Genomic DNA, 20,477 nt, shown 5'->3' with positions numbered 1-20,477 from the left:
CCCCGGGCTGGGGGAGGAGTCACATGGAGGGTCACGTGCCCTCCCTTGTGTCCCTCCCATGAGTGCAGTACCAACAAGAAATTATTTCTACTTGCACCACTGTTTAGGATGCGGGTACAAAGCACTGTTCACTCAAGTAAGTACAGATAAGAACGGTTACTTTGGGAGGCAGCACTAGTATTATGTTAGCGGCCAGATCCCGCGCTCTCAGGAGTCAATAGGGACGTTAAAACAGGAGCAGAACCTAAGGGGTAAGTCTTTATCAGCTAGTTATAGGGGTTTTTGAGTCACATGACATTAAAACCAATGGAAGTCATGGCTCAAAACATCAGGCACTACTCTGAGGTCTTACTTCTGAGCTGATATAGTCTTTATTCAGGACACACGCCCATCGACTGCGATAACAGTCATGCTCAAATAAGGAGAACTGGGCTGGGCTTTCACCATGCATCTCTCACATGGTTTAGAAGATCATCCTTTTTAAAAAATAATTGATATAAAGAAACAGAACGACATTCCTAACCATACAGTACTGCTAGGTCAGCTCACTTAACTACCTTACTTGGGTTCCAAATTCAACTTTGCCAGCTTTTTACATTGTAAGTATAGAGCCATATTCTGAGATCTTTACTCAGGAAAAACCCTTTGACTTCATTGGTGGGGTTTAGGGACCTGCATCAAAATGGGTGGCCATAACACGCCATCAATTTTTAAACAGAACTGCTCATTGTAATGGCCATTATAAGGACTTCTGGATTTGCCGATTAGTAAGCAACTTGTTTTTCTTGCACCCTCTTGAAATCCCAAAGAATCAGTTGGTGACACAATCCCTTTTCTTCACTGCGTTAGATGAGTGTGTATCTATCTGAAGCACAGATCCCTCCCTTTCACTTTCTCCCTTATTTTCCCAGTGGAGAAAAGGGACTCTCTAACATAGTGGAGAAAGTCATAAAAAAAATCAATGGCTGGAAACTGAAGCTAGACACATGCAAATTGGAAAGCAGGCACAAATTTGTAACATTGGAACAAACTACCAAAGGAAGTGGTGGATTTGCCATGTCTTCCCATCAAGACTGGGTGCCTTTCTGAAAGATGTGTATTAGCCAAACAAAAGTTGTTTGGCTCACTACAGAGGTAAGTGGGTGAAATGCAATGGTTTGTGATATACAGGAGGTTAGACTAGGGGATCTAATGAATATATATTAATCTATTAATTCAAACTGATGAATGTAGGGAAACATGAGATGGAAAAGGTGATATGTATCCCAAGATAGGAAGATGGAGATAGCTAGGTGACATTTTGTTAGGAGATCCTCCTGTCTGATGACACAAACATTGGATGAAAGTCACATGGATGGAGAAGATCAGGGGAAGGTCCTCTGAACCACTTAAGATCTGCCTAAAGGTTATACAGGGCGTCTGCTGCCTGAATGGCCATGCAGGGGAAGCTGTGCACATTGGCCAGTGCAGAAGTCCATGTAAGGGAAAGGACAGGGTGGGCCGGGGAATGGCTGCACATTTGTTTTACATGATCCAGTTGCCCTGTGTGAGGTGGAAGCTGCTATTGTTGCCCATATGCTGCAGGCTTGAGGGGCTGCACACCATCCTGGCCATGGGCTGGGCATGGCTTTCATCTCAGTGTGAGTTTTGCCCAAGGAAAGACTTCAGGATTTAGTCCTTTAAGTTTATGTAAGGCTGCATGACTTATATAGCAAAGGAAGCTGACAACAAATGAGAGGCGAAGAAAACCAGAAGATGGAAATAAGCCACTGGAATTCTTGCTTAAAGGGACATTGCATTAATTCAGATTTCATTATGGGTAGTAAGAACATAAGAACAGCTAGTATAGTCAGACCAATGGTTCCTCTAGCCCCATATCCTGTCTTCTGACCGTGGCCAGGGCCAAGTGCTTCAAAGATAATGACAGAACAGGTAATCATCATTCCCGGTCATCCACTCCCAGCTTCTGGCAGTCAAAGGCTAGGGACACCCAGAGCATGGGGCTGTATCTCTGAGCATCTTGGCTAATAGCCATTGGCGGACCTGTCCTCCATGAACTTACCTAATTCTTTTTTGAACCGAGTTATAGTTTTGGCTTTCACAACATCCCCTAGCAATGAGTTCCACAGGTTGACTGTGAGTTGTGTGAAAAGCACTTCCTTTTGTTTGTTTTAAACCTGCTGCCTATTAATTTCATTGGGTGATCCCTGGTTCTTGTATTATGTGAAGGAGTTAATAACTCTTCCTTATTCACTTTCTCCATACCATTTATGATTTTGTAGACCTCTGTAATATCCTCCCTTAAATGTCTTTTCCAAGTTGAACAGTCCCAGTCTTTTTTATCTTGTCCCATGAAAGGATAGTGAGGAAAGTCTTGGCACTGGACTGAGAGTCAGAAGACCTGGGTTCTATTCCCAATTCTAACCACTATCTTCCTGTGTCCTTGAGCAAGTCACTTCACCATTTTGTGCCTCCATTTCCCCACTGTAAAGCAGGGATAACGGCCCCATCCAAGCAACGTGCTTTGAGATATAAGGATGAAATGCACTAAATACAAGCTAAGTATTTTATTACATGTATGCATATGACATACCTCTGCTACGACAACCTCTTTAGGATAATATGCTGTATCTAAGAGTTGGAAAAAATGCAATGAGCAGCTCATTGATTAATATTGTTATTGCCTTGGGAACAAATCTGGTAAAGGACTTTATTAAAGCTTTAATATCTTTTAAAAGGAGAGTGTTTGTACAAATACTTCACATTAGGCCTTTCTCCAGCAGCTGGAAAATTACCCAGTGAAAAAAGTGAAAAAACATAAGTTAGTAGGAATTTTGATCTCTGCCTGTATTTCCCTTTAATATTTTTGAACAAACAAAAGAGTCAGTGAGTCATATTTTACTCACCAAATTGCTCAACCACATTTCAATGTAAATCTGGGGGCTATGTTGTACAATCTTAGGTCCAGAGATAGTCAGTTTTGTATGTCTTGTTATGTGTGATGCTAGGCTTAATCTTCAGGCCTTAAATTAATCAATGTATAATGTTTAAGTGAGCAAGCCAAACAGATGTAGGTTTACTCTTTATCTGAACTCAGAAGCTGATAGAAAGAACCACAACCACTTCATCAGCTCATTAATCTATTCTTCATGCCATGGGACCAAAGCAAGCCCCTGCTCTGAACATTCCCAAACTTTGTGGCTTTGGCCCATCATATCTACTTCATCCACACATGGAATAAGAAGTTAGTAGGGGCTGTATTTGCCTTTTGTTATTTATCCCTTAAGGGCATGATCTTGCAAGATGCTGCACACTTTCTGGGAGTGGCTGAGCGCCTCCACCTCCCCAAAGGTGCACAGCAAATTGCTGGCTTGGTCCCTAATTTAGAATCTAAAAGTCATTAAAATATCAGCCTTTTTCCTATACATTCGTAATGGAAGGAAAACAAAACCTGAACTTTGGGGATTTGGATAAAATGGAACTTGGATCCAAATGGACCTGCGTTTGGTTTTGCAGAACCCAAACATGACTTCCTCAGCCCATCTCTGTTTTTAATTCATAGAATATTACTTACAGAAAGCTAGGAAAAGGTCACAGTAAGGGATTGATCTTGTTCCAATTAACTTCAATGGGCATTTTACCATTGACAGGGAAATGTATATAAATCAGAAATTGGGAATTGTAGAAAACTGATAAAGGAAGCAAAACTTACTAAACTTAGACATTTTTAAATTAGCTAGTATGGATAACTTGCACCCAAGTGTTTTAAAAGAGCTAGCTGAGGAGCTCTCTGGAACATTAACATTAATGGTCAATAACTCTTGGAACAGTGGACAAATTTCAGAAGTCTGGAAGAAAGCTAATGTGACCATATTTAAATGGGTAAACGGGCCAACGTGGGTAATTTTAGGCCTGTCAGCCTAACATCAAGCCTGGGAGAAATAATGGAATGGCTGATAAGGTAATCAGATAATAAAATGAAGGTGACAGCTAGAGGCGTTCTGTTATTTTCTTTGTTGGGCCTGTCCTGGAGTAGGTAACTTCTGGGTACTCTTCTGGCTCTGTCAGTCTGTTTCTTCACTTCAGCTGGTGGGTATTGTAGTTGTAAGAACTCTTGATAGAGATCTTGTAGGTGTTTGTCTCTGTCTGAGGGGTTGGAGCAAATGCGGTTGTATCAGAGAGCTTGTCTGTAGACAATGGATCGTGTGGTGTGGTCTGGATGAAAGCTGGAGACATGTAGCTAAGTATAGCGGTCAGTAGGTTTCCGGTATAGGGTGGTGTTTATGTGACCATCGCTTATTAGCACTGTAGTGTCCAGGAAGTGGATCTCTTGTGTGGACTGGTCCAGGCTGAGGTTGATGGTGGGATGGGAAGGTAATATAATTAATGCCGATCAACAACGGTTTAGGAAAATAGATCCTATCAGTCTAACTTGCTTTATTTATTTTTGTACGAGACTACAAGTTTGGTTGATAAAGATAATTGTCATTGATATAATATATTTAGACTTCTGTAAGGCATCGACTTGGTACTATCCAACATTTAGATTAAGAAATTAGAATAATATAAAATTAACATAGCACATATTAAATGGATTAAAAACTGGCTAACTGACGGGTCTTGAAGAGTAAATGGGGAATCATCACTGAATGGGTATGTTTTTAGTGGGGTCCCACAGGAATCAGTTCTGGGCCTTTGTTATGTAAACATTTTTATCAATGACCTGGAAGAAAACACAAAATCACCACAGATAAAGTTTACAGATGACACAATAATTGAGGGAGTGATAAATAATGAAGAGGACAGAGCGATCTGGATTTCTTAATTTTATTTTAGCTAACTTAATGACAATCCCTTGAATGTGTTTTTGAATGGGACAGATGTGGCACAAATTCTAACCTTAGCCTCTGTAAGACTCGTTTACTTTGAAAATATATGACATATCCATTCTGTGTGAAAAATCAAAAGGTGAAAACTGTGCTAAAATGCTCATTTCTAATACACACTCAGGCATGAACTGTAACTGAGTCGCTCAGATCCTGTGTTCAGTGTTAGTAGAAACTTTTCCCCTGACAAACATTCTGACTGTGTAGTCACACTTACATATAAGCAAATCCTGCAGCCCTAAGTCAAGCAAAGCTTTGTTTGGACCTACTGAATTCAGATGCATTCAAGAGTGTCTAAAACAGAAACAAGTGGCTGTACTTTTTTTAAACTTAAGTGAAGCAAAAATCAAATCAAATCAACCAATCAATCCAAACGTCTCTGCCTGCAGCATTCTGGGAAGTATTTTACACCTAATCCAGATCGCATTTACAGACTAATGGAGACCCTCTGTCCTGAACATGGTAACGAATGACCCTTCAGAACTGCAGTCTGACCTGATGGAATGCATTAGCTTGCTAAAACAAAAGGATTTTCCCTTATAGAGGGAGGCCAAAGGAGCTTTATTAGCATTTAAGTGCAGAGTGACTGCAGGGTAGAGGTAGAGTGTGAAGCAATACAAAAAATAAATCTAAAGGGCTATCCTGCTCCTCCCGTCAATGGGAAATTTGCCATGGATTTCATTTCTAGAATACTGTTACCTTCTGCACAGTTGGCAAACACAAGTGACCAACTTAGCTCACCCACATTATTGTGTCAAATGGAACACGTTGCATATATATCATGAAGGTTATTAAAATTAAGGCCCTGATCCTACAGGACGGAGGGGCCTATATTTATAGCCTGCAACAGTGAGCGCACATTGGCGTACATGCCTTCCACATTTGGTGCATGAACAGTACTGTCATGGTGCCACTAAAACTCTGGTTACAAGATACAAGCTTGCAGAGAATTTAAGACTTGGACTGAGAGTCAGCAATCTTGCGTGTAAGCAGCAGGAGGGCAAATGGTACAATCGCTCCAGCTTGCTTCCTGGGACTTAGTAAAGGCCAAGTTCTGAACCCAACACGTAGCCAGTATAAGAAGGTTCTGCACTGGGAGAATCAGAGATGGAAGCCTCCCCCACAGACTACTACCGCAGCCTCAAAGCTGCAATAGCCTCAACAGCCACTGGGCTCTCCACTGCAGGAACAGAAGGGGAGCATTTGGGCTATTAGATCCATGCAAAAAGAAAAGGAGTACTTGTGGCACCTTAGAGACTAACCAATTTATTTGAGCATGAGCTTTCGTGAGCTACAGCTCACTTCATCAGATGTATACCGTGGAAACTGCAGCAGACTTTATATACACACAGAGAATATGAAACAATACCTCCTCCCACCCCACTGTCCTGCTGGTAATAGCTTATCTATGCAGTTCACAGTCTTAAATCACCCGCTGTCCACCACAAAAAACACTTCTCTGCTGCCCCCAACCTCCCACCAGCGTCAATGCTCTGTGATACACAGGGAAAGCAAATCTGTGCAGTACTTTGCTGTATTCAGAAGCATTTCAGTCCTGGGAGAGAGAGTAAAGTTTGCACCCCCTATATCATGTCTAATTTAATTACAGTGGAGCCCTCTCTTATAGCACAATCACTTTCCCCCCTTCACTATACTTGGAGGATTACTCTAGCTGGAAGTACAGTTTGCACAGTATGGCACATGGAAACAATTTGTGACAGTAATTCTACACTTCATTACACATGGAGCATTGCCATAGCAAAGCGCAGCATAAGCAGGTCATGCGCTTGTGTGTTTTTTCCTAAATATACTAAAAATTCTCTTTAGATTTGCAAAACTACTTCACAGGGATTGCCATACAGAATCGGACAGAGTGCAAGAACTTTAAAGCAATGCATCATGAAAGCTGATGCAAACTTGCAGATCTCATCATTTGTAAGCACAGAAATATGTCTCAGTGCCTTGAAATTAAGTTCACTTGCCTCTAGCATCAATTGGGGTAGGGTTGAATGTCTTGTCTTTGACAGGTTTCTTGAGACCTCTATGTCACTAGTTTGAGTTATATACATTCACAGTCTACAGTGGCTTGGATCCAAGCAGCTGCACCTTCTGTGTTCCCAGGAGTCAGGACACAATTTCATGTGGATGCTAGTGCTTGGCCTTTATCTCCTCCATGGTCCTCTGGCCCCGTCTGGCTACCCAAGAGGGCAGTCTGCTTTTCCATCGGAGGGCACAATATAGCTCCATGTGCAGTAGTCACAGCAGCCTTGTCTGCTAGAGGGAATTAACTCAGTGACAAAGAGTTGTCTTTGGAAGTTTCATTGTCATATTTTTCCAAAGCATGAAGGTAAAACCAACCTGCAAAATAAATAACAACACCTCTAAACGCCCCCGGCCACCAACAATCTAAGGCCCCTGCCAAGTGATGCAGGTTATGGAGCTGGAAAACTGCAACAAAAAATTCTTAAAATATTCATTCTTTCATGCAAAAATGTATGTGACACTTACCTTCTCCATCATGTCATATGCAACCATAAGCTGGTACAATAGGCAATCTTCCAATTTCTTTAATGCAACAAGGGCCAGCACTTCAGAGACAGGCATGCACAAATATCTATATGCATGACTAATGTATCTGCACAAATACCAGATGTATGTGTGCCAATCAGATATTTGTGAACACACGTAGCCAGTCAAGCAGATAACTGGAAGTTATTTATACACACAGACCTGTTTTACTGGCATATGGTAGGTATAGGCTCATGTTCTTTATTTGGCAAATTGGGCCATTAAAATTCTTATTCAACTTAAAATTCACATATAGGTTGGTGGGTGAAAACCAAGCATGGACACTAGAGATTTGAAGCGGTTACCACCTACTGGACTGAGGCTTCTGAGCCAGTTCTCAGTGGACAACTGTCCTGCTCACAAAAATCTACCACCACAACTGACACAGCATGGATTGATTCTTATTAGGGCTCTCAAGCGATTTAAAATTAATTGCAATGAATCGTACCATTAAACAATAATAGAATACCATTTATTTAAATATTTTTGGATGGTTTTCTACATTTTCACATATATTGATTTCAATTACAACACCGAATACAAAGTGCACAGTGTTTATTTTTTATTACAAATATTTGCACTGTATAAAACAAAATAAATTGTATTTTTCAATTTACCTAATACAAATACTGTAGTGCAATCTCTTTATCATGAAAGTTGAACTTACAAATGTTGAATTATGTACAAAACCCCCTGCATTCAATAAAACAATGTAAAACTCTAGCGCCTACAAGTCCAATCAGTCCTACTTCTTGTTCGGCCAATTGCTCAGACAAAACAAGTTTGTTTACATTTACAGAAAATAATGCTGCCTGCTTCTTGTTTATAGTGTCATCTGAAAGTGACAACAGGTGTTCGCATGACACTGTTGTAGCCGGCATCACAATATATTTACATGCCAAATGCGCTAAAGATACATATGTCCCTTCATGCTTCAACTACCATTCCAGAGGACATGTGTCCATGCTGATGACGGGTTCTGCTCGATAACAATCCAAAGCTGTGCTGACCGATACATGTTCATTTTCATCATGTGAGTCGGATGCCATCAGCAGAAGGCTGATTTTCTTTTTTCGTGGTTTGGGTCCTATAGTTTTCGCATTGAAATATTGCTCTAAGACTTCTGAAAGCATGCTCCATACCTCATCCCTCTCAGATTATGGAAAGCATTTCAGATTCTTAAACCTTGGGTCGAGTGCTGTAGCTATCTTTAGAAATTTCACATTGGTATCTTCTTTGCATTTTGTCAAATTTGCAGTGAAAGTGTTCTTAAAACGAACAACATATGCTGGGTCATCATCTGAGACTGCTATAACATGAAATATATGGCAGAAAGTGGGTAAAACAGAGCAGGGGACATACAATTCTCCCCCAAGGAGTTCAGTCACAAATTTAATTAATGCATTTTTTTTAAACGAGCATCTTCAGCCTGGAAGCATGTCCTCTGGAAAGATGGCTGAAGCATGTGAGGTATATTAATCTTTAGCTCATCTGGCACATAAATATCTTGCAACGCCAGCTACAGCAGTGCCATGCGAACACCTGTTCTCACTTTCAGGTGATGTTGTAATTAAGAAGCGGGCAGCATTATTTTCTGTAAATGTAAACAGACGTGTTTCTCTTAGCGACTGGCTGAACAAGAAGTAGGACTGAGTGAAGCTGTAGGCTCTAAAGTCTTGCATTTTTTGGTTACATAACTGCATTCAAAACCAAAACAAACTGCATTTGTAAGTTGCACTTTCATGATAAAGAGATTGCACTACAGTACTTGTCGGAGGTGAACTGAAAACTACTATTTCTTTTCTCATTTTTACAGTGCAAATATTTGTAATAAAAAATAATGCAAAGTGAGCACTACAACACAGAATACAAAGTGTACAATTGAAATTTATATATCTGAAAATGTAGAAAAAGATCCAAAAATATTTAATACATTTCAATTGGTATTCTGTTGTTTAACAGTGCAATTAATTCCAATTAATTTTTTAAATCCCGATTAATTTTTTTGAGTTAATTGCGTGAGTTAACTGTGATTAATCAACAGCCCTAATTCTTATTGACAATTTCAACCCTCGCCTGTGGAAACTGAATGGGCATTGTGGCAGGGTCAGGCCAGATAGCTACAGGAGAGTGATTTTTTTTTTTTTTCCCTGAGCAGAAAAGAGTTTTGTTTGCATAACACTTACAAAGAATCATCAAAAAGGATAAAGCAAAACTATGCAACAAAACAAAAGCAAACGCAAGGTATAACACAGCAGCCTTCAGGAGGGAGAAGTGTTCAGGCTAGCCTGGGCCCAGAGCGGGGGGGATTCCTCAACACTCGTGGTCTTCCACCCTCCTGAGTTACCCAGTGCCGCGCCCAGTGTCACCGATCCTCCCTCTCCTGAGAGTGCCCAGTAAGATGGGCACAGCTGCGGGGTGGGCGGTTTGGGGGGGGAGGGGTAGACACCCATGTATTATAGGACCCCTCCTAGGTGACAGTGATGATGGTATCCACAGCGGCAACAGCTGGGGCTGGGTTCTCTCACTCTTCCCCTCAATCAAAGGGTCAGATGGAGGGAACCAGACGGGGTCACCGAGCAGAGAACCTCGGACAGCGCCCACCGCTCCTCGAAGGCGTCAAGGGAGGCGGTGGATGCCGCCCAGAGGAACTCCGTCCAGATACGTGAATGTACTGAGGATAGGAAAATGGCCTTACAGTTGCCAGATGCTTCATTGGCCAACCTCCTCTCTCTGGTTTTATAGATGGCTGTTTTAGCTAGGGCTAGGAGGAGGTTAACCAGGAGATCCCGCGACTTTGTGGGGCCACGGATGGGGAGTGTGTAGATAAAAAGGTGAAGGGAAAAGTGTAGCCAAAAGCATAATAAAATATTCGTGAGGAGCCAGAAAAGGGGCTGCAGCCTGGCACACTCTAAATATACGTGTGCCAGGGTTTCCCTCATGTTGCAAAAAGGGCAAGTAGCCAGGATGGGGGTGAACTGCGTCAAAAACATGCCCGTGCTCACAGCTCCGTGAAGGAGCTACCAACTAATGTCCCCAACAGACCTCGGGACCAAGGTGGAATACAGGCTGGCCCACTGGGGCTGCCCACCCTCCAAAGGTGGCAGGAGGTCCTGCCACTTTGTATTGGGGCGGGACACCAGAGTGTGGGCGTGAAGGGTGTGAAGCATGAGTATGTATAGATGTTTCCGTGGCGCGATCTGGAAGCTGACCGGCTGCAGTTCGTGCAGCCAGCTCGCAGTGAAAGGGTGAGGGGTTTGTTGGGATCTACGGGGTAGGGGCCCAATTGAAAGGACCGGCGGGCCTGGGGTGGAGGGTAGGCAGGGTGCGCCCTCGCGCAGGGCTCGGTTGAGATAAGCCCGAGCAGCGGGCGTCAAGGCGGCCTTCACCTCCTGAAGTATGCGCCGTGGGGTACGAGGTCTGGAGAGCACCATGCGCCGAGCGAGCGTCAGGGGATCCAGCCAGTCTCCCCGGTTGTAGTCCAGGAGGTCTCCGACTCTCGTGACTTCCGCCAGGACCAAACTCTGGTGCACTGAGTGGGGCTCCGCCACCTGCAGACGAAGCTGGGGGTTGTGTAGCAGGGGCTCCGAGAGGAGATCTGCTCCCACGGTGGCCGCCACGGACCTGGTCGTTGAAAACATTTCCAGGTCCGGAGGAGGTCCTGGTAGAAGACCGGCAGCCTGGAGAGGTCTCGCGGAAAACCCCTCGGAGAAAGATAAAAGAGCTGCCGGTCATATCGAAGCCCTTGGAAGCGGCGCAGGAAGGCGTGCGCCAGTATGCTCCACATCAAACTACCTGCACTATAAAGGAGCCTCTGCAGGGCCTGGAGACGGAAAACGCGGACCTGAGTGTACAGACACTTCAGGCCCTGCCCTCCTTCCTTCAGGGGTAGATGAAGAACTCCAACAGGGGCCCAGTGCATTCCTGACCAAAAGAACTCTAGAATCGATGTCCGGAGGTTGGTCAGGAAACCCAGGGCTGGGACCAGGGTGTTGAGCCGGTACCAGAGCGTGGACAGGACTAGTTGGTTAAGCACCAGTGCTCTCCCTTGGAGGGAGAGACATCGGAGTAGCGTCGTCCATTTCCGGAGCTCTATCACCCCGCCTTCTAAATTTTGCCAGTTCTCCGGCGGAGAAGGGTGAGTGGCAGAAAGGTAAACGCCTAGGTAGAGCAGTGGACCCGCGCTCCACCGGATGGTCTGAAGCGCGGGTGGGAGGGAGCTCACCTGCCGCCAGTCCCCCACCGCCAAGCCAGAGCTCTTGACCCAGTTGACTCGGGCGGACGAGGCTGCTGAATAAATGGCCTGGCAATCCTCCACCCGCGCCAAGTCGCCCGGGTCCTGGACCACGAGGAGCACGTCATCGGCGTACGCCGACAGGATAAGCTGCAGCTCCGGCTCCCGCAGCACCAACCCTGTCAACCTCCTTCGGAGGAGACAGAGGAAGGGCTCGATCGCCAGAGCATACAGCTGGCCCGAGAGGGGGCACCCCTGCTGTACTCCTCGCCCGAAGCTGACCGGTTCGGTCAGGGTCCAGTTGAGCCTAACCAAACACGCCGCGGAAGCGTACAGCACCCGGAGAAAACTCACAAACTGAGGTCCGAATCCAAATGCCTGCAGAGTGCCCATGAGGTACCCATGGTTCACTCTATCGAACGCCTTCTCCTGATCAAGAGACAGGAGGGCGAACGACAGACCGTCTCTACGCCCGAGTTCCAAAAGGTCTCGGACTAGAAATAGGTTGTCAAAAATGCTGCGGCCCGGGACAGTGTAGGTCTGGTCTGGGTGGATCACGTCCGCCACCACGGACCTTAGCCGCAGCGAGATTGCTTTCGCTACGATTTTGTAGTCCGTGCTAAGGAGTGAGACGGGACGCCAATTTCATAAATCGCGGAGGTCCCCCTTCTTCGGCAACAAGGTGAACACCACTCGCCTGCACGAAAGAGGGAGGACCCCACCCTGCAAAGACTTGGCCCAGACAGTGGCTAGGTCTGGGCCAAGCATGTCCCAGAATGCGCGGTAGAACTCCACGGTCAGCCCGTCCATGCCCGGAGATTTATTGGTGGGCATGTGACGGAGGGCTTCTGAGAACTCGGCCAGGGTGAGAGGCAGTTCTAGTCGGTCTCGGTCACCCACGCTGACCATGGGGAGTTCCTCCCAGAGCACCATGCAAGCGCCAGGATCGGTCGGATACGGGGAGAAAAGGCTTGTGTAGAAGTCACGGGCCCTCCCACACATCTCCACCAGATCTGTGAGGGGGGTGCTGTCTTCTGCTAGAAGGCAGGTGATGTGTTTCTTGGCCCCCCTCGTTTTCTCCGGGGTGTAGAAGAAACGGGAGCCGCGATTCATCTCCCGAAGGAGACGGATGCGGGATCGAACAAAGGCACCTCGGGTGCGATGGTCCTCGAGGGCCCGGAGCTCCTCCCGCTTCTCCTGGCACACTCCGCAGAGGAACGGTTCCTCGGGGCTGGCGGCCAGATGCCTCTCCATCTCTAAGACCTCCCATTCCAACTGCTCTGTCGCTGCATTTCTCCATCGGCTGGTGCCCCAGGTGTAGTCACGGCAGAAGAGCTTGGTGCACACTTTCCCTAGATCCCACCATCGCCACGCCAAGGGAAAGGCACGCCGCTGCTCTTGCCAGGCCAGCCAGAACTCCCGGAAGGACGTCACGAAGCCCTCATCCTCCAACAGGCTGTTGTTAAAGTGCCAATAGGCCGACCCCGGCCTCTCTGCATGGAGGGAGGCTGTTATGGTAGCTAGATGGTGGTCGGAGAAAGGGGCCGGCTGAATGTTGGAGGAGTGGGCTCGTGAAAGATGGACAAGGGATAAATAAATATGGTCCAACCGAGAGTGGTGTGACCAATGGGCCTCCACCTGGACAAAGGTGAATATGGAAGTGTCATCTGGGTGGTGGTCACGCCAGACGTCCACTAGGGAGTGATGTTCGACTATTCCTCGGAGAATGTTCGCGGCGGCCAAGCTCAGCTCGGGCCCTGAGCGGTCCTGCTCCTCGAGGGTGGTGTTAAAGTCCCCTCCCAGGACTAGGCACTCGTGAGAATCTAGGGTGCCAAGGAAATCGGACACCCGCTGATAGAATTGCGGCCGCTTTGGGCTAGTTGTTGGGGCATAGATGTTAACGAGGTTGACCACAAGCCCCTCCATATGGACTTGGAGATGCAGCAGGTGGCCCGGCAAGGCCTCAGTGACCCCTAGCACCTTGGGCCGTAGGTTGGGGGAGAACAGGGTCGCCACTCCAGCTTGTCGAATCGTGAAGTGGCTAAAGTAGACCCCGTCCCCCCACTCCAGCCGCCAGCTGTCCTCGGCGGTCGGATCCGTATGGGTCTTCTGCAGGAAAACCACAGAGTACCCCCCTTCCCGAAGGTAAGAGAGCACCTGGGACCTGCGGAGAGCCATCCTACAGCCCCTGGTGTTCAAAGGTGCGATAATGAGAGGCGTCATGTGGAGGGCTGGGGGGGGTGGGGGTTCCTTGTTGGCGGGGGTGTTTGCGGCCCCCGGCGGGCACGCAACAATCCGTGACCCATCCCGTAAGTGAGTAAATCATCACAGAAGCTGCGGGCCCGCCCGTAGGCCGCAGCACCGTGCCTTCCTTTCCCTCTACCCTCCTTTATAAGGGCCCTTGTGGCCTGGAGGATTTGATCAAAGTCCCGCCATAGCTGGAGAGCTAGCTGTACCCTGTTGCGGGAGCCATGGATGTCTTCTAAAAACTCCCGCAACGCTTTTTGCAGCTCATGGGGAGGTGGGGTTGCGATTTCCCAGTTATTCCGTGGTGGGGCTCTTGGTGCACCCTCGTGGTCCGCTGAGGCGGGAAGGCAGGGTGCGGACCACCAACGGGGTGTCTGACAGGCTAAAGTTATTAGGTCCGGCTCAAGCCTTGGGTTAGAAGGGGATGGCGGAGGGAAAATTGCAGCTCCTAATGGGTCGCGGCAGGAAAATGCAAAGGATGCTCCTTGGGGGGGATCCGCAAAAAAAGGAAAAGAAATAACCCCAGGGGCGGCAATAGCATTGCAGGAGGAGGTGGATTGGGCAGGGACAAGGGTGGAGGCGGGGGCAGAGGCGAGGCTCTGAGCTTCGGGAGGCAAGCAGCTGAGAGGTGGCGCCTCCCGAACAGATTCGAGGGTTGGGGGGGGAGGGGGCTCCCAGTGATGCTAGGCGCAGGCTCTGTGGTGGATTTGGCAGCCACGGCATCAGGTGGTGGACCACCTTCTGTAGGGTGCCCGCCCGGGAAGGCGGTTAGGGGGAGGGAGCATGGGGAAAGGGGGACTGGGGTGAGGTTGCCCAGATCGAGGCCAGCCGGCAGTAGGTCATCCTCTCCCTGGGTGACAGGGGTCAAACTTAGGGTCTCAATCTCCTCATACATGGAGGAGAGGTTGTCTTCTGCCACCCTGGGGGTCTCCCCTCTGGCGCCCGCTTCGACGGTCGCTTCGGGGTTCGCGGGGGGTTCGGGTGATATTCGGGCAGAAGGGGCTTCCTCAGGGGTCTCGGAGGGGAGCGTCTCCCATGGAGGGGAGATCCTACCTTCCAGTGTTATTTTGTCTTCCTCCCCCACGACACCGGCGGATGGATCTCACTTGTGGGCATAGCGGAAGGCTCAGTATTAGTGCCTCCCTTCCTGGTCTTCCGGGGGGCCTCCACATCGGATGTGTGCAGCGGAGCTCGAGCCTTCCGCTTGCCACGCTTTCCCTGGACTAGGGTCCAGCCCTCCATAGCATCGTCTGGGGGCTGGTTAGCAGGGATCGTGTTGGGGGGCAGAGGCGATGGTTCAGGGGCTCGGGGGGGTAACGGTGAGGCAGCATGGTGGGGGGTCTCTTTGGGGCAGGCCCTCTCCTATGCCCGGTGATATCTTTGCTGCACCCTCCTCCATAGGCTCTGCCGGATTGTTAACAGCAAGGGCGGGGCTCTCTCGCTCGTCTGGGCATTGTAGGGGAGGTGTCTCTTGGGCCCGGGCGGAAGCAGCGGTGGATCGAGCAGGAGGAGAGGTGGTTTCAGATGCCGGGTGGCCTGGGGCATCAGCAACGACGGAGCCGATGCCCTGCCGGGTCTCGGGGGTCTCAGGTGCCCCTCCCCACCGGGCCAAGGGGCAGTCTCTTCGGACATGCCCCGCTGATCAGCAGAGGTAGCACCATGCCTCTCCCGTGGAGTAGTAGACCCGATAGCGGGCTCCCTGATAGGGGACTAGGAAGGACCCCTTGAGCGCCTCTCTGTCATGTGCTGGCGGCGGCGGTAGAAGCTGCACTTGCCGGTGGAACGAAAGAATGTGACGGAGGGTGGGGTCCTTGCAGCCCAACAGGAGAGGGCTGATGACAGACACGGGTTTCCCCAGGGTGGAGAGAGCGGGTAACAGGGCGGCATTGGGTAGAAAAGGAGGGACGGAAGTCAGGACTAGGCAGACGCCCAGGTCCTCTAGCGGCTCCAGGGGGACGAACACCCCCCACCACCACCACCAGGCCCTTCTCCACCGCCTCCTGGGTGGCAGCCTCCGATACTAAGAAAAAAACGACCTTCCTGTACATTTTGGAGGCCGCCACAATAGCCATGGGTCCTACCACCCTCGCCAACGCCTGCACATATGTCTCCCTGTGGGGCGAGGCAGGAAACAGGAGGCAATGGACGCCGTGCCTCCTGGTCATGGTGGGAAAGGGGCCCCGGCCGCTATTGATGGTAGCGGAGGCGGTAGGTGGGCAAGATGACGAGGCAGCAGGTTGGGGGGGGGGCTGCCACCGCCTGGGCATACACCCTGGGGGCCGGGGGAGGGACGCTCGCAGAGCTGGTGGAGGGAACAGCGGGGAGGGATGCCATGGTCGATGACGAGGCCACAGCGGTGGCAGCAGCCCCTGCCATGGAGGGCCTGGTGGTTGTAGCAGGGCCCTTTCCCTTCTTCACACCCTGGCCCTTCCGGCTAACAGGGGGGGCTCTCCTAGAATCTTGGGGGGGGGGTGGGCGTAGCAGCGGCAGTAGTCACCCCGGTGCCTCCTGCTGCCGATGCCCCAGCAGGGGCAGTGGCAGGTGTTTTGGCAGCAGTGGGGGGGGGGAGGCTTGGGGGTTGGGCAGGGGGGTAGGTGGGGGAGGGGCAGCTGAGGTTGTTAGAGGGGCCTCACCTCTCGCATTCCCTACCATCGTGAGCAGGGAAAGACGGGGAGATACCAGAAGGAGGAGGGGGAAGCAGATTAACCACTTCTCCCTGTTGGGCTGCAGGCGGGGGAGGGTGGGGCAAATGGGTCAGACTGGACAGGGGGAGGAAACAGGAGTTGGGGTCAGGTAGTAGGGGCAAACTGTGGGGTGGACAGTCCGGGGGGGGGGATGGGACATGGACCCACGCGTGTTTGTCCAAAGAGTATTGTTTGGTCGGCTGTCGTTTCTGGTCCGGACGGTGGAATCAGGGAAAGCAGCTGAATCCGGAGGCAGATGGCAAGTTGCCAGCAGGAACGGACGGCGGGGGGGGCCGTGATGGTTGTAGTAGTGTTGGGGTGGGTACCAATAGATCGGGGGGCAGCTCCATGCCACACCCCCGTGCCCCTACAAACGCAGTTAAAACACAAACTCCCCCCACACGAGAGTACAGTTCAAAAATTACTCAGTCTTACAGCCCCCTCCACGATGATTTATAGCTTCCCTGGGTGTTTTTTTCTGTCTGCCATCTTCCCTTCTGGTTTTGTAGCGACGCTTTCAGCAGGCCAGGAATGTCGGAGAGATAAGAAGATTCCTCTAGGCCATGAACATACAGCAAAATGGTTGGGTCTGGGGGTTTCCACTCCCCTCCTCCGGGGAGCGAGTTGGCAGTCCTCCCCCCACCCCCTGGAGGTTTCAGCTGGAGCAGTAGCAGTGTCCGAGGGAAGGCGTGGTGGGGCTGGCAGCTAGCTGGCAGCCGACCAGCACTCGAACGGCAGCAGAAAAACAGCAAAAAAAAAAAAAAAGAAGAAAAGCGTCTGGCCCGGTCAGGGGGGAAGCTGAAACAGGGGCAAAAAGTAAGAAAAGCCCAAGCCAGGGGGCTTTAGGAGAGTGATAGAAGACAGATATATTAGCCCCAGGTTAACCAGGTCCCTTTTTCCTGGTAAGGTAACAGGGGCAGTTTCAGAACAATCAGGAACTTGCTGGAACCAATTAAGGCAGACAGGCTAATTAGGACACCTGGAGCCAATTAAGAAGCACCTAGAATCAATTAAGACAGGCAGGCTAATCAGGGCACCTGATTTAAAAAGGACGTCACTCCAGTTAGTGAGGTGCGCGCAAGGAGCTGAGAGTGAGAAGGCGTGCTTCTGGAGGACTGAGGAGTACAAATGCTATCTGGCATCAGGAGAAAGGTCCTGTGATAAGGATACAAAAGGTGTTGGGAGGAGGCCATGGGGAAGTAGCCCAGGAAATTGTAGCTGGCACACAGGTGTTACATGAAATAGTGTAGACTGCTGTGATCCACAGGGCCCTGGGCTGGAACCCGGAATAGAGGGCGGGCCTGGGTTCCCCCCATCTCCCTATTGGATACAGGAGGTGTTGACCTGGACTGTGGAGCCCATCAGAGGGGAAGGTCCCTGGCCTGTCCCCCGACCCACTACGTGGACCAGCAGAGAGTGTGGGGATTGTTCTCCTTCCTTTTCCCCACGCTGGCCAGTGATGAGGTTAGCTGAGTGAATGGCAGGTTTGAGCCACTAGCAAAAGTGGCCAAAGTGAGGGCCACCATGAATCTCTGAGGCGAGCAAATCCGTCAAGAAGCGCAGGACAGAGGAGGAACTTTGTCACAGCATACAACTTGAATTATCATTACCCCATGGAAGTGGTCCATCAGAAGTGAGGCAGATTGCCTTCCCACAGCTCATGCTACACCTGGTCTATGGATAAACAGGAATCAGATCTGTAGAGTTGCCAAATCAACACCATTCACATAAGCGCTAAAATCAATTTTAATAAAGTTCTTACCAGAGTGCCCTGGAGAACTGGTGCTTCTTCTTCAAAGATTGGCCGATCTGTGAAACTGCCTAGCCTTTTTTCTACCCTATTTTATTTCCCTTTAAAGCAATGAGCAAATGAGAGTCATTGTAAACATTCCACTGTCAAGCTGCACAAACCAGTTGTTTTATCTGGGTGGGGTTATGGGCTAACACTCTAATGCTACGGTTTGGTTCAGCGCAGGACACTTTATGACATAATTACTTCACTGCTTAGGAATCTGCTGCCTGGTCAACTTGTGGCACACCATGTTTGCGGAGAGTAATTTTCAACATCTTCTAAAAATTGTTGTTGTAACCATCCAAAATCTTTATTCAGGTGGATTCCAGAAGCCTGAGTATCACTCCAAATTAGTAACTTAACTAGGGTTGGATCTGTACTTTTACTCCTATTAATCACATCTTGTACATTTAAACTTCTAGATCATTGGTCCCCTGTGTTTAAGCAGTCACCCCAAATACAGTACCTTCAGTATAAATGGATGGTAGCTTATCAAAGAATCCACTTCAAAGAAGGACATTTACTTTCCCGCAAAACTTCAGCCATGTTATTGGTTTGTATTATAAATTTTTTTGTATAAACTGCACATTGTTCTTCTTTTACTAAGGTAAATTAAAACATACTGGTAAATCAGTACACCTTATTTACAGTCTAGTACTTACAGGGTAGAAGAGATTAAAACCCAAGTTTCCAAAAAAGACATGCCGCACATAATTTGGGTGTGTATCTCATAGTAGCTGGGTATGGAGATAAAGAGATATAGGGGGCTTGCTGCACTCACTTGCTACCCTCAACTCCCTTATAGGGCCATCCCACCATGTGACATAGGTGAACAAATGAAGACTGGGAGAGATAAAGATGATGCATATATTTAAAAAAAAATCTGGGTATAATTTACCAATACCTGGCTGACTGGGTGCTAACCCTGTCACAGAGGATACATACAGCAGCAAGGAGTGGAATGTACAGAGAATATTCCCTCCCTGGCCCTGATTCCCAGCCAGCACTTTGGAATAAAGTAAGAGCTGCTCCAAACAAGCCACACAGCCTTGACACCAAATTCAGTGCATACTGGGACAGGATTTTGGGAGTTTAGGGTCTGATCCTGTCTCTGCTGAAGTCAATGTGGAAGCTTCGTTGATTTCAGTGGTGCAGGACAAGACCTTTAGTCCATAATCTGTGGCTACCCATGCAAGGCAGACAATCAGATAAATACTTCATGGTGCAGTCTCAGTGCTTTGATTCAATGAATCGAAATAAACTGGGGCACAAGAGCATTGGGCACACTATACTTACAAAAGAGAGATATAAATAATGTCTGATCATGCTCTCTGAAACTTTCAGGGAGGCAGATCAGGTTAGAACCAACAAACTCACTAACATTAAAGGAAGAAGACAGGGAGTCTTGTAACTGTTTGCATAAGTAGGAAGGATTAATCATGCTGACAAAAACAGTATTTACCAGACTTATGATGTCTGAATAACTATAGTCCTGCTATGTGTTTTTCAGAATCAATTTTTTATTCACAATGAAACCAAGAGCTTCCCACTACTTACCTGTATCAAGCAAAATGAGCAATGTACTCTTCTACTTAGACTGTCCCCCCCCCCAGTAATTCCAAGTAATTTCAGGGCTGTACTCTCTACTAGTAAGTTTTTCAATATATTCAAAAGTGACAGTCTGGGCGGCATATATCTCATTGTGGATGCCATTTTCATTAGGGGGAGGAGTGGCAAGCCCACAGCACCTTGAGATGAGAATATCTCGTGTCTTCCCCAGAGGCAAAAATGATAATATGTAACCATTATATAGCTGTTCAAGATGTTACACAAGTAATCAAAAGCCATGAGATGGGTGCATATTTAGGTTTTACAGATGGAGACTGTTTTTGCCCAAAGCTACACAGCAAGCCTGTAGCAGAGCTGGGACTAGTCTTTTGGAGTTCCAGATTCTAGTGTTCATTGAATTAGACTAGCCATCTCTTAATTAACCAAAAAGTTACTACCTGGCAGTAGTTTAAAACACACAACATAGAACTCTAGTGCCCCATCAAGGTTCTGAAGAG

The 20,477-nt window shown here is 48.3% G+C and overlaps 1 long non-coding RNA gene across 1 annotated transcript in view; it reads left to right on the top strand.

Annotated features, from left to right (window-relative positions):
- The window catches only part of LOC142072208 (uncharacterized), a 630,664-nt gene that overhangs the window by 339,465 nt on the left and 270,722 nt on the right, over window positions 1–20,477 (top strand). The window lies entirely within an intron of this gene.

This window comes from Caretta caretta, chromosome 5 (genome assembly GCF_965140235.1).
Source record: "Caretta caretta isolate rCarCar2 chromosome 5, rCarCar1.hap1, whole genome shotgun sequence".
Lineage (NCBI taxonomy): Eukaryota > Metazoa > Chordata > Testudines > Cheloniidae > Caretta > Caretta caretta.
Note: the sequence above shows the minus strand (reverse complement) of the source record. Positions and strands in the feature narration are given on the sequence as shown.